The sequence below is a fragment of the Aedes aegypti genome, unplaced genomic scaffold, assembly GCF_002204515.2.
Source record: "Aedes aegypti strain LVP_AGWG unplaced genomic scaffold, AaegL5.0 Primary Assembly AGWG_AaegL5_hic_scaff_280_PBJ_arrow, whole genome shotgun sequence".
Lineage (NCBI taxonomy): Eukaryota > Metazoa > Arthropoda > Insecta > Diptera > Culicidae > Aedes > Aedes aegypti.
The window spans coordinates 42520-53778 of record NW_018735939.1 but is presented as its reverse complement, the minus strand read 5'-3'; positions in this window follow the sequence as shown (position 1 = coordinate 53778).

The window sequence follows — 11259 nt, the reverse complement described above, 5'->3', positions numbered from 1 at the left end:
AATAACAGTTATCTTGAAAAATTCAGGATACTCCCAGATTGTAGAGGTAATTCGGGAAGAATTTCTGCAAGAATCCTTAACAGAAGGATTTGAAGGATCCTCAGAAAGATTTTCAAAAGCATCCCAGAAGGCTTCCCGAAGAATGCTAGAAAGATATCTGGAAGATTTCTACAGGATTTTTGGAAGAGTCCCAGACAAATTTCAAGAATATGGACGTAAAAATCTCAGTGGCTTTTCGAGAATAATTTCAGAAAAGATTTTCGGAAGCATCCTCGAAAATATTCTAAAGGGATTCCGAAAGCATTTTTTTTTTAGATAAGTCCAAAAGCGATATCTGGAAGAAAATTCTGAAATAATCTCAAGATTTTCAGAACAATTCCAGAGAGGATTTGAAAGGATTCATGAGTGTTTTAAGGAAGAATCCGGGGACGCTCCCAAAGAATTCTAGAGTTATTTCTGGAACAATTTTTTTCTTATGATTTATGTATAAAAAAACTTTGATTCAAATATATTTCTTGTGTAGCATTAAGTTTCACTGCAGACACAGCTCGTAACATCAATAATAAATTTAATTTATAAATCTTTTAAGCACATCCAAATTAAATAACAGTTCAAAAAGTAAAATACCATTCTCATGAGCTTTCGAGGATCATATGGTCCGGTGTTTAGACAGACCAGACTAGCTGAATTTTGGAGCTCTAAGGATACGTAAAAAAGAACTCCATCAAATTTAAATCTTCCATGTTATTTTGATACAAATGTATCATCAAATAGATAAGTTCCATTATTACAGTAAATATCTATAAATATTTGATTGTCACATGTTTGGGGTACATTTTTCTTACTCGATTGAAAAAAAATACTTGGTTCAGTCTGTTTGAACACCGACCATATCTATGTTTGCTATTTGATATTTAAATACTTGAATTGTGCTGTATCAATATTTACAGGTAATTATAATAAATAAGTATGTATAGAACAATAACAATTTTAATTTATCCCCATAAATGAACGACAATATTAATTAGAATGAGCCTCCACAACATCATCCCTATCAGTAGAATTTTGATTCCCAATATTTTTTTTGCGGTGATTCAGAATTGAAAATATCAAAAGTCTATTGTTATCACATTCTTTTTGTTCAATTGCATGTGGTGTTATTCGATATTTAAAATAAGATTCGTTTAAGCCGAACATGTTGATCCTTCCACAAGAACCAACAACGAGCATTGCTTATGTTAAGAGATTTTATCGTAATGCACAACCAGCCTAAACGTTTTTCCCCTTTTGTTTATGTACTAATTATAATTTCAAATTATTTTAAGTAAATTAGTTGTGTTGTCTACTATTGTATACGGCAACATGTTTTCAAAATAAGTGGAGCTGCTTTTAAAACAAACTTTAACATCGATCAACCAAACCATAGAATATCCAATAGCGGAAAAATAATAATAATAACCGATCATTGCAAATCGAGCCGAATTGGTGTTCTTTCCGTGCGCACGCGCTTTTCTGCAGAGCTGTCAACAGACTTGTGTGCCTTCCTTCTTCGCTCTCCTTCAACTCAACAACTCAGCACGATCCACCTCGGGTGGATTGGTGAGCTGTCTGTTGTTGCAGATGAATACTTATCGTGTAGCGCGACATCATCATTGGCACTAAGCTTGCAACTCACCAGACAAACGATAGGTGTAATTAACAACTGCCTATTGATTTGTGTAGTCAGTCTAAGCTAAGCTAAGCTATGCTAACCAAGCACCTTAAAAAAAGCTGTTTTCAAAGTTAAACATTATTTATCGCATAACTAAAATAAATATTTTAAAATCAAATTTTAACAATTCGAATGCATACCAAGCATACGTAAATTTCGATTAACCCAATGTTAAATTAATTTTTTTTTTTTTTTTTTTTTTTTTTTTTTTTTTTTTTTTTTTATTAGTATCATTTCAAACATTACATTCATTATTTTCTTATATCTAGTGTTCTGTGTTATTATACAACACTATCATCCTAAATTTGGTAAAAACAAATCTAAGATTTTATTAACATTTTGTTAACAACATATTACATTTCATTTGCCGTAGCAGTTCAGATTTTTACAGGTTAGTTTGATTTCACCTGCTTATAAGAGAAAAAAAAAGTTTTTAATATACTTAACCTAACTTAACCTAAACATATAACGCATTAATCGTGGCAATAGAAGATTGTAACGATTTTTGCCTGAAATTATTGATTATTTTATTTGACATTTGTTCCAATGGTTTCAACATTGGATATTCTATGTAACTCATTGGTACGTATACCAGGGAGGAAGCCTCAGAATCATTTTCAAAATTTTATTTTGAATTCTCTGCAGAGCTTTCTTCCTGGTATTACAACAGCTAGTCCATATTTGGTACAGCATACAACATGGCTGGCCTGAAAATTTGTTGAATATCAACAAGCTTGTTCTTAAGACAAAGTTTTGATTTTCTATTAATAAGGGGATAGAGACATTTTACATATTTGTTACATTTGGCTTGAATGCCCTCAATGTGATTTTTGAAAGTTAAATTCTTATCTAGCATGAGCCCTAGATACTTAACTTCATCTGACCAATTTATTGGAACCCCTCTCATCGTGACAACATGTCTACTTGAAGGTTTCAAATAAAGAGCTTTTGGTTTATGTGGGAATATTATTAGTTGAGTTTTGGAAGCATTAGGAGAAATCTTCCATTTTTGCAAGTATGAAGAAAAAATATCCAAACTTTTTTGCAATCGACTACAGATGACACGCAGGCTTCGTCCTTTGGCGGAGAGGCCTGTGTCATCCGCAAAACAAAGATTTTTGACATCCCTGAGGTAACTCAGGTAAGTCAGATGTGAAAATATTGTATAATATTGGTCCCAAAATGCTGCCTTGAGGAACACCAGCTCTTACAGGAAGTCTTTCAGATCTGGAGTTCTGATAATTAACCTGAAGTGTACGATTTGACAGATAACTTTGAATTATTCTAACAATGTATGTTGGAAAATTAAAGTTTTTTAATTTTACAATCAAACCTTCATGCAAACACTGTCGAATGCTTTTTTCTATGTCTAGAAGAGCAAGACCAGTAGAGTAGCCTTCAGATTTGTTGGAACGGATCAAATTTGTTACACGTAAAAGTTGATGAGTGGTCGAATGTCCATGGCGGAATCCGAACTGTTCATTGGCAAAAATTGAATTTTCGTTGATGTGGGCCATCATTCTGTTCAAAATAACCTTTTCAAAAAGTTTACTGATGGAGGAAAGCAAACTGATTGGACCGATAGCTAGAAGCTTCTGCAGGATTTTTGTCTGGTTTTAAAATTGGAACAACCTTAGCATTTTTCCATTTGTCAGGAAAAATATGCTAATTGAAAACATTTGTTAAATATATCAACTAAAATGATAAGCTACTTTCTGGAAGTTTCTTGATGAGGATGTAGAAATTCCATCATCGCCAGGAGCTTTCATATTTTGAATTTTTTAATAATAGTTCTCACTTCTTCCAAAATCAGTCTCCCAGGCATTTTCGAAAACGTTCTCTTGATTGAGAATATTTTCGAACTCCTGAGTAACTTCATTTTCAATTGGACTAGTAAGTCCTAAATTAAAATTGTGCGCACTTTCAAACTGCATAGCAAGTTTTTGAGCTTTTTTCGCAATTAGTTAGTAATAATTTGTTTTCCTCTTTCAATGCCGGTATAGGCTTCTGAGGTTTTTTCAAGATTTTAGATAATTTCCAAAAGGGCTTAGAGCCGGGGTCCAATTGAGAAATTTTATTTTCAAAATTTTTGTTTCTTAAATCTGGCAAAACGTTTCTTGATTTCTTTCTGCAAATCCTGCCATATAATTTTCATAGCAGGATCACGAGTGCGTTGAAATTGCCTTCTCCTCACGTTTTTAAGACGGATCAAGAGTTTAAGATCATCGTCTATAATCACGGATTCAAATTTTACTTCACATTTTGGAATTGCAATGTTTCTGGCTTCAACAATGGAATTTGTTAAAGTTTCAAGAGCATTTGTCAATATCAATTTTAGTTTCTAAAGAAATGTTAACATCAAGATTAGAGTCAACATACGTTTCATATATATTCCAGTCGGCCTCGTAAATAATTGAAAGTGGAGCTGATAGGATTGAGAATCGCTTTCATGGCGATATTTGAAATGTAACAGGGACATGATCAGAATCAAAATCAGCATGAGTAACTAATTGGCTACAAGATGACTAGAGTCGGTTAAGACCAAAGTCAATCGTAGATGGATTTCTAGAAGAGGAAAAACATGTGGGGCTATCAGGGTATTGAATTGAGAAATATCCTGAAGAGCACTCATCAAATAAAATTCTGCCGTTGGAATTACTTTGAGAATTATTCCATGACCGATGTTTGGCATTAAAAGTCACCAATGACAAAAAATTTTGACTTATTGCGAGTTAATTTTCGCAAGTCAGTTTGGAGCAAATTAACTTGCTGTCCAGAGCATTGAAAAGGCAAATAGGCAGCTATGAAAGTATATTTACCAAACTGTGTTTCAACAGAAACACCTAAAGTTTCAAAAACTTTTAGTTTCAAATGATGAAAACAGTTGATGTTTTATACGCCTATGAATGATGATTGCAACTCCCCCACATGCCCCATCAAGTCGATCATTACATAAACAAAAAAGTTAGGATCTTTTAATTTGGAGATCCAGGTTTTTAAATACGTTTCGGTTAATAACTGCTATATGCACGTTATTAGCTGTAAGAAAATTAAACAGCTCGTCCTCTTTACCATTCAGAGAACGAGCATTCCAATTTAAAATATTTAAATTATTATTTGGATCCATTAGAAAAACGTAATCCAATAACAATTTTATTTGTAAATTTTACACCTACTTGGACTGCTTCAGTCATAGTGGTGGCTTTGAACATTGCATCAATCATTAGATTCAATTGTTCAGTTAGAAAAAACTAAAATAAATAATTTTTATGAACATATTGTATGTTGGTATTCTTTACTATTCTTCTGAAGACAAAGCATCAAAGCCACCAATATCTGAAACTAGGTCACTCTAGTGGTTTATCCATAAATGGTTGGTTGGTTTGACTTTATTAACGAGATTTTTAGCCCTGGCTAGTTCGTCTCGGGCCCAACGGCTTTACTTCCCTTCCGAAGGAAGTCGTCACTATAACTTTTACGTCATAGTGAACTATAGTCGGGGATGGGATTCGATCCATAAATGGTATTTAATGGTTGCTGAAATACCATCCTTTACATCCTAATGAAAAAAGGAATTTGAAAGGCGTGTTTCAAAATTGAATTTTAGATACCAAAGTAAAAACTATATTTTGTATTAATGGAGCCAAAATCGTTCAGTTGTGAAAATGCGACATTGCGACACTGCACATTTTGAGGAAAAGAATGATTTCTCTTTTGGATTGGTAAGCGATGCTCGATGGTCTGATGGCTGTAACATTCTTCCAAAACAACAATCGAAATTATGCCAGCATAATTCACCACAGCTCATAACCACTATTAGCATCGATTAACTACTGTCCACTGGGTTCTCATTTACCAAAAAAAGCCATTCACTAGAAAAATGAGAAACAAGGTCCTAAAACAAAGGTAGAGCAATCTGACATCGACAATGATTCTTTTACTCCACGAAGCTTGCTTCGATCGAATTATACAAATTTATAGTGTATCCTGATTGATCACGGAGGTGCAACATACGAAGTTTATTTACCATCAGTTGATCGTTGATCGTGGATCATGATTGAAGAAATATCTACTATTTCTAAATCCCATATTCATGGTCCATCATATCAATTGTTGTCAGGAAAAATTGAGAGAATCTCTCACTTTATCGCTCTCGGTATCATGATATGTAGCACATCATGGAGTCTGTTTATCGAAACTCTGATTAGATCGCGACGATAACGGTGATATTAAAATCCATCTAAATGAGCTCCAAACATGGGGGGCACATTGCTATTGGATGTTAGGGGATTGTTCATCGTGCCAGTAAAATAAACCACCTAACCCAATGATGAACAAGCGAGAAAAAGGATTCGGACATTCGTGGACAGTTTCGGGGTAACAATACTGAATGTTGTATGATAAAATCATGGGCTTCGTGGCCTGCGGTTAGCGGTGTCCAGTCGTCTAGGCGTATTGTGCCACGGGGGTGTGGGTTCGTTCCCGCTCCAGTTGGTGAAAACTTTCGTCAAACGAAAAATTCATCGCTGGGCTACTGGGTGTTTCGTGTTGTCCATTGCCTAATGTTAGTGATCGTTCAGTCTGTGCGGCCTTTGCGCTGAAGACGGTGTAAATTGTCTTTTATAAAAATCACGATCTGATTCTGATGCGAATCCTGGAAATATTCTAATGTTAATTCTGGAAGTGTCTCTTTAAGAATCCTGGAAGAATTTTAATGAATCTGTCAAATAAGATCTCTGCAATCTGTCTGTTGAGAATCGTAGAAGGTTTGAATGAGAGTCTCAGGAGGGTTTTATGTGAATCTTGGAAAGATTATGATGGAAATTCTGGAAGGTTTTATTTTAAATTCAAAAATATTTTCGATAAAAATCCAGAAAGAATTCTGATGAGCATTCAGGAAGGATTCTTAATAGAATGCTGGAAGGATTTCGTTAAGAATCCTGGAAGGATGACGATTAGAATTCTCGAAAGATCCTGATGCGAATTCTGGAAGGATTTGTATAACAATCCAGGAATGATTCTGTTGCAAATATTTAGAGCATTCTGTTAACAATCCTGGATGAGTTCTGATGAGAATCTTAGAAGGATTGTGTTGATATTCCTTGAAGAAATCTTTTGAGAATCCTGTTAGCATTTAGATTATCATCCTGTAAGAGTTCTAATGAAAAACTTAAGGGTGATGAGAATCCTGGAAGGATTCTGATGAGAACCATGGAATTATTGTGTCGGAAATTTAAGAGAGAAGAGACATTTTAAAAGGTTCCGATAAGAATTCTGTAGAGATTCTGAATCCTGGAATGATTCTGAAGAGTATACTGCACTGTGTTGGATTTTGTCAATTTCATGCGCTTTTTGAATAGCGTCCAAACCGTTGATTTTAGCGATATAGTTTGTTGGGAAAGTTTCATGGTATATTAAAGCGTATCTTTCAATGCAAAACGTTTTGTGATCAATCCACCTAGCAGTGAGATAGAAAAACTTAATTTTTTCAAAAATTTAGATAGACATTTCGGCAAAGTTGTAGAATTGGCAATTTGAAACAACTTTGTCAAAGACACAATGTTTCTATCTCTAATACTTTTTGAGATATATGCCATTGTATGTGAATGGCCCCAAAAATCATATTTTGGCCATAACTTTTTTTATCAAGATTTTCAACATTTTTTGTTTTCTCCGAAAGTTGTTTGTCATAAAAAACCCGTGTTTTTGCTGAACATATCATCACGCTATCTTTTAAAGTAACAAAATTATTTATGAGATTACTCGTTCCTCAAGGGGTAGTTTAGGCCCCTATAACTGCCTTCGGCGCAAAATGACGCAGACAACTCTTACAAATCAAGAAAGAACCATATTTTTCCTTTCGATAATTGATAAAAACTTTTGCCTATCACCGTCTTTTAATAGGTTTTCTATTAAACATATAAGCCTTATTAAAAGGAATTCGACCTATAATTCCTATACTTTAAGAGATAGAGAGGTACGGTGTTCAGCAAAAACACGCAATTTAAAATATCCAACAACTTTGTAGAAACATGAAAAAGTTTTAAAATTTCAAATTGCCAATTGTATAACTTTGCCGAAGACACCAAATGTCTATTAAATGTTTGATAGAATAGTTTTTCTATCTCACTGCTAGGTGGAATGATCTCAAAACTTTTTGCATTAAAAGATGCCGCTTCAATATACCAAGAAACTTCTCCGAACAAAATTATATCGTTAAAATCAACGGTTTGGGGCACTTTTTGAAAAGTGCATGAAATCGACAAAATTAAACACAGTGCACAAGAAGGATTCTGATGAGCATTTTGAAACGATTCTGATGATAATTCGGTATCGATGATGATAAAAATCCTTTGAAGGTTCTTTGATAAAGGCATCCTGAGAGGATTCAGAACAAAGCTTTGAAAAGATTTCTGATAGGAATCCTGGAATGATTTCTGATGCCAATACTGCTAGGATTGTGACAAGCATCACGAGAGGATTCTGATGAGAATGCTTACAAGATTCTAATAAGAATCCTGAGAGGGTTCTCATGTTAATTACGTGACAAATGTATTGCAAATCCTGAGAAATACTGATGAGAGTTCTGTGAAGATTCTGAGAGATCCCTAATAGGATTCATCAGAAACTTTCTAGGGTTCCCATCCTTTCTTCGAGCATTTTTAAGTGAAATAAAATTTCAGAAATAAGCCTTGGAACATGGTTAATAAATCTGAGTTTCAGCACAATGATCAAATATGTCCGAAATATTCAAATTTAGATTCCGATATTTTAAATTACACGAAACAGTTAGATTATATGTTTCTCGTGATCATAATTTCATTCAAGTTCGTTATTTTTGTTCCAATTCATTTTTTTTAATAGTAATTCTGATTCTGGCAGAAATATGATTGTTAATCAAAAATGCCTTGCAAAAAAAATGATGTTCTACAAAGTTTTTGTAATTTTGATTTTGGAAGGTATTGATGCTAAAAGTTTGAAAATCGCTTGAAAACTAACAAAGTTATGTTTACTTCACAGAAGGTTATTTATTATAACTTGAAAATTCACCTTCAAGACGCCTTGCGCCACCCCTAAATGTTAATATTTTTGGCTCAGATTTTGAGGTTACTCTTTTAATGTGATTGAATTCAGTAGAGCACACGAATTTTTGGTTTGAGAACTTTTGAAAAATAAGCCGCACCCTAGTGTACACTGCATCTCCGGTCATGTATCCGGGATCCACCGGTATCCAAATCTTTTCGGATGCATTTTGAAGGTGCAACTAATCTCCTGCAAACACTGTTAAAATTCTGAGAATTGATCAATTTAGTCGAATATATGAGCACAAGAGAGCAAAAAAAGTCATCCGTGCCTTTTAAGGTAATTTTATCAATTTTCAAGTAAAATTTTAATGTTTGAATTTTAATAACAGATCTCAACTGCTTGTCTTGATGTTTATCAAAAATGGCTTGCAAAATTCTGAGTCCAATATTATAACAATTTTCGCTCTGATTTATCAGAGTTTCCTTAGAATGTTACAAGGCTTTATTTGCGGATGACACAGGGTCATAGCTAAAAAATAGAGTTTTCCTTCAACGGAGTAAATTGGGCAAAAATCATTCCTAATTCCAGTTTATACGATGAGTGCACTATACATTTAGGCCAAATCGGCTTAAATATCAATACATCATTATTGTCTAATAATTATCGCGGCTTAGCCTACTTTGATGGATCCATCATACAACTTTAATAAATATTTTAAAATATGTGTTCACGACTTCAGCATATTACTCTTTCTTCAAACTCATAACTTTTCTCATACCATTTGAAAAAAAAAAAAAAAAAATATATCAAAACACGCTTGAAAGTCAAATCCGTCCCAAAATGTGTATGCTACCAAGCTCAATTTGCATTCCTTGATGGCATAGAATGGAAAAATCACTACCATTCCAAAACTGTCACTGGCTCACTGTTACATATCTGACAGAGCAAATTTCGTACATGGTTCGTCCATTTTTTTTTTGCTGGTCCATTAAACGTTCAAATGGGGTTGGCTATCTTTCCAGCTAGGCTATTGCCTCACTCTCGGTCGTCCAGTCAATTGCATATCAATTTAGAACTTTATTGTGGGGAGGAAACCTTTTTTTAGGTTCGTGCTCTTGCCCTGTTACTGTCGAGATGTGAAAGCTATTTTGCAGACAGCCGAGGTCAGTGGGAGGGATTCTGATGGACCAAATTGAACGGTTCAGGAATTTGAATGGCATTTTTGGATTCGTTTGATGTCAGGGAATTGGCATGCTCTTTTGTGAACATTTTTAATAATGATCTTGTGAATCCAATGAGACTGCTGGAAATCCACTTTCATAAAAAAAGGTGGAATCCAGAGCGTTATATATATAGTTCAACCGAAAACCATTAACAACTGCGAGTAGAAGATAAACCCCTTCTATCGAAACATCCAGCCTGCAAATAATGGAGACTGCATGTCAATTTTCTCAATCTCACCGAGTTCTGTTGGTGGTTTTGTGTTCTATAATCGATTTTGCGGATTTTCCATCGTTTTCCCAGAAATCACGTACAGGCAGAAAACACCGAATCGGAAGGACGCAAATTGAAAAAGAGAAATTTCGAATACATTCGGCATCGTTTCCCGGCTTTGTACGCCCAACCACACGCTCGATGGCGGCATTAATTGAATCTTGACCAAGTGTTTATGGACACCCTCGGCAAAACAGCAGAATCCCCCAGTGGCAATGCGATGGAGTCTATTTCGGTTCACGAAGAGCAAGTGCGCTCTTATCAAGCGTCCCGTCAACTAGCAATGGATTTTATGGTTTGAACGTTTACGTTTCATTCGTACGGGTTTTGCAATCGCAATAGGCGTTGGAGTTTTGCTAGTCCTGGAATAAATCCGGCCCCTGGTATAATCGTATCATCGTTCAATGAAAAAGTTATTTTATAATCGGCATGCTGCGATTATCTCAACAGAAAGCAATGTTACCGATTGACACAAGAGCACTTGAATTGTGGTAAACCATCAATCGCATCTGATGGAGGAAACAGCTTTCGCCATAAATCGAACTCATACATCCGATTATGGCAGACCCAATCGAATGCCGATTTCCCCATTGCACAGAGGTTTTGTTTGTTATACAAAGCAGTCATTAATCATTGTATACAATAATTGAAAAAAATATCACCAGAAACTACAAAAAAAATCTCAATAGTCTCAAAAACATTCTCGATTAAAAAGAATATTTTATGATGTGTTTCAAGATCAAATTCTAGTTTCCAAAGTTCACTCACCGCATGACCTTTATCATAATGAGCATTTTATTGGCTTTTCTCTGTGAACGCCGATACTAATACCGCAATACTACTAGTGGAAGGGAGTAAGGAAAGTAATGAAAGAATATGATGGATAGAATCGCAAGCTAGCGATGAGAGAAATGAATAGAAGTTGTGTTGTTCTGTTAGTTTTCACGAAAATACATGTGATAGAAAAAAATAAAACAATTTACTTTTGAACTATTATCGGTACCACTGTGCGTTGCAGCCACTTGATA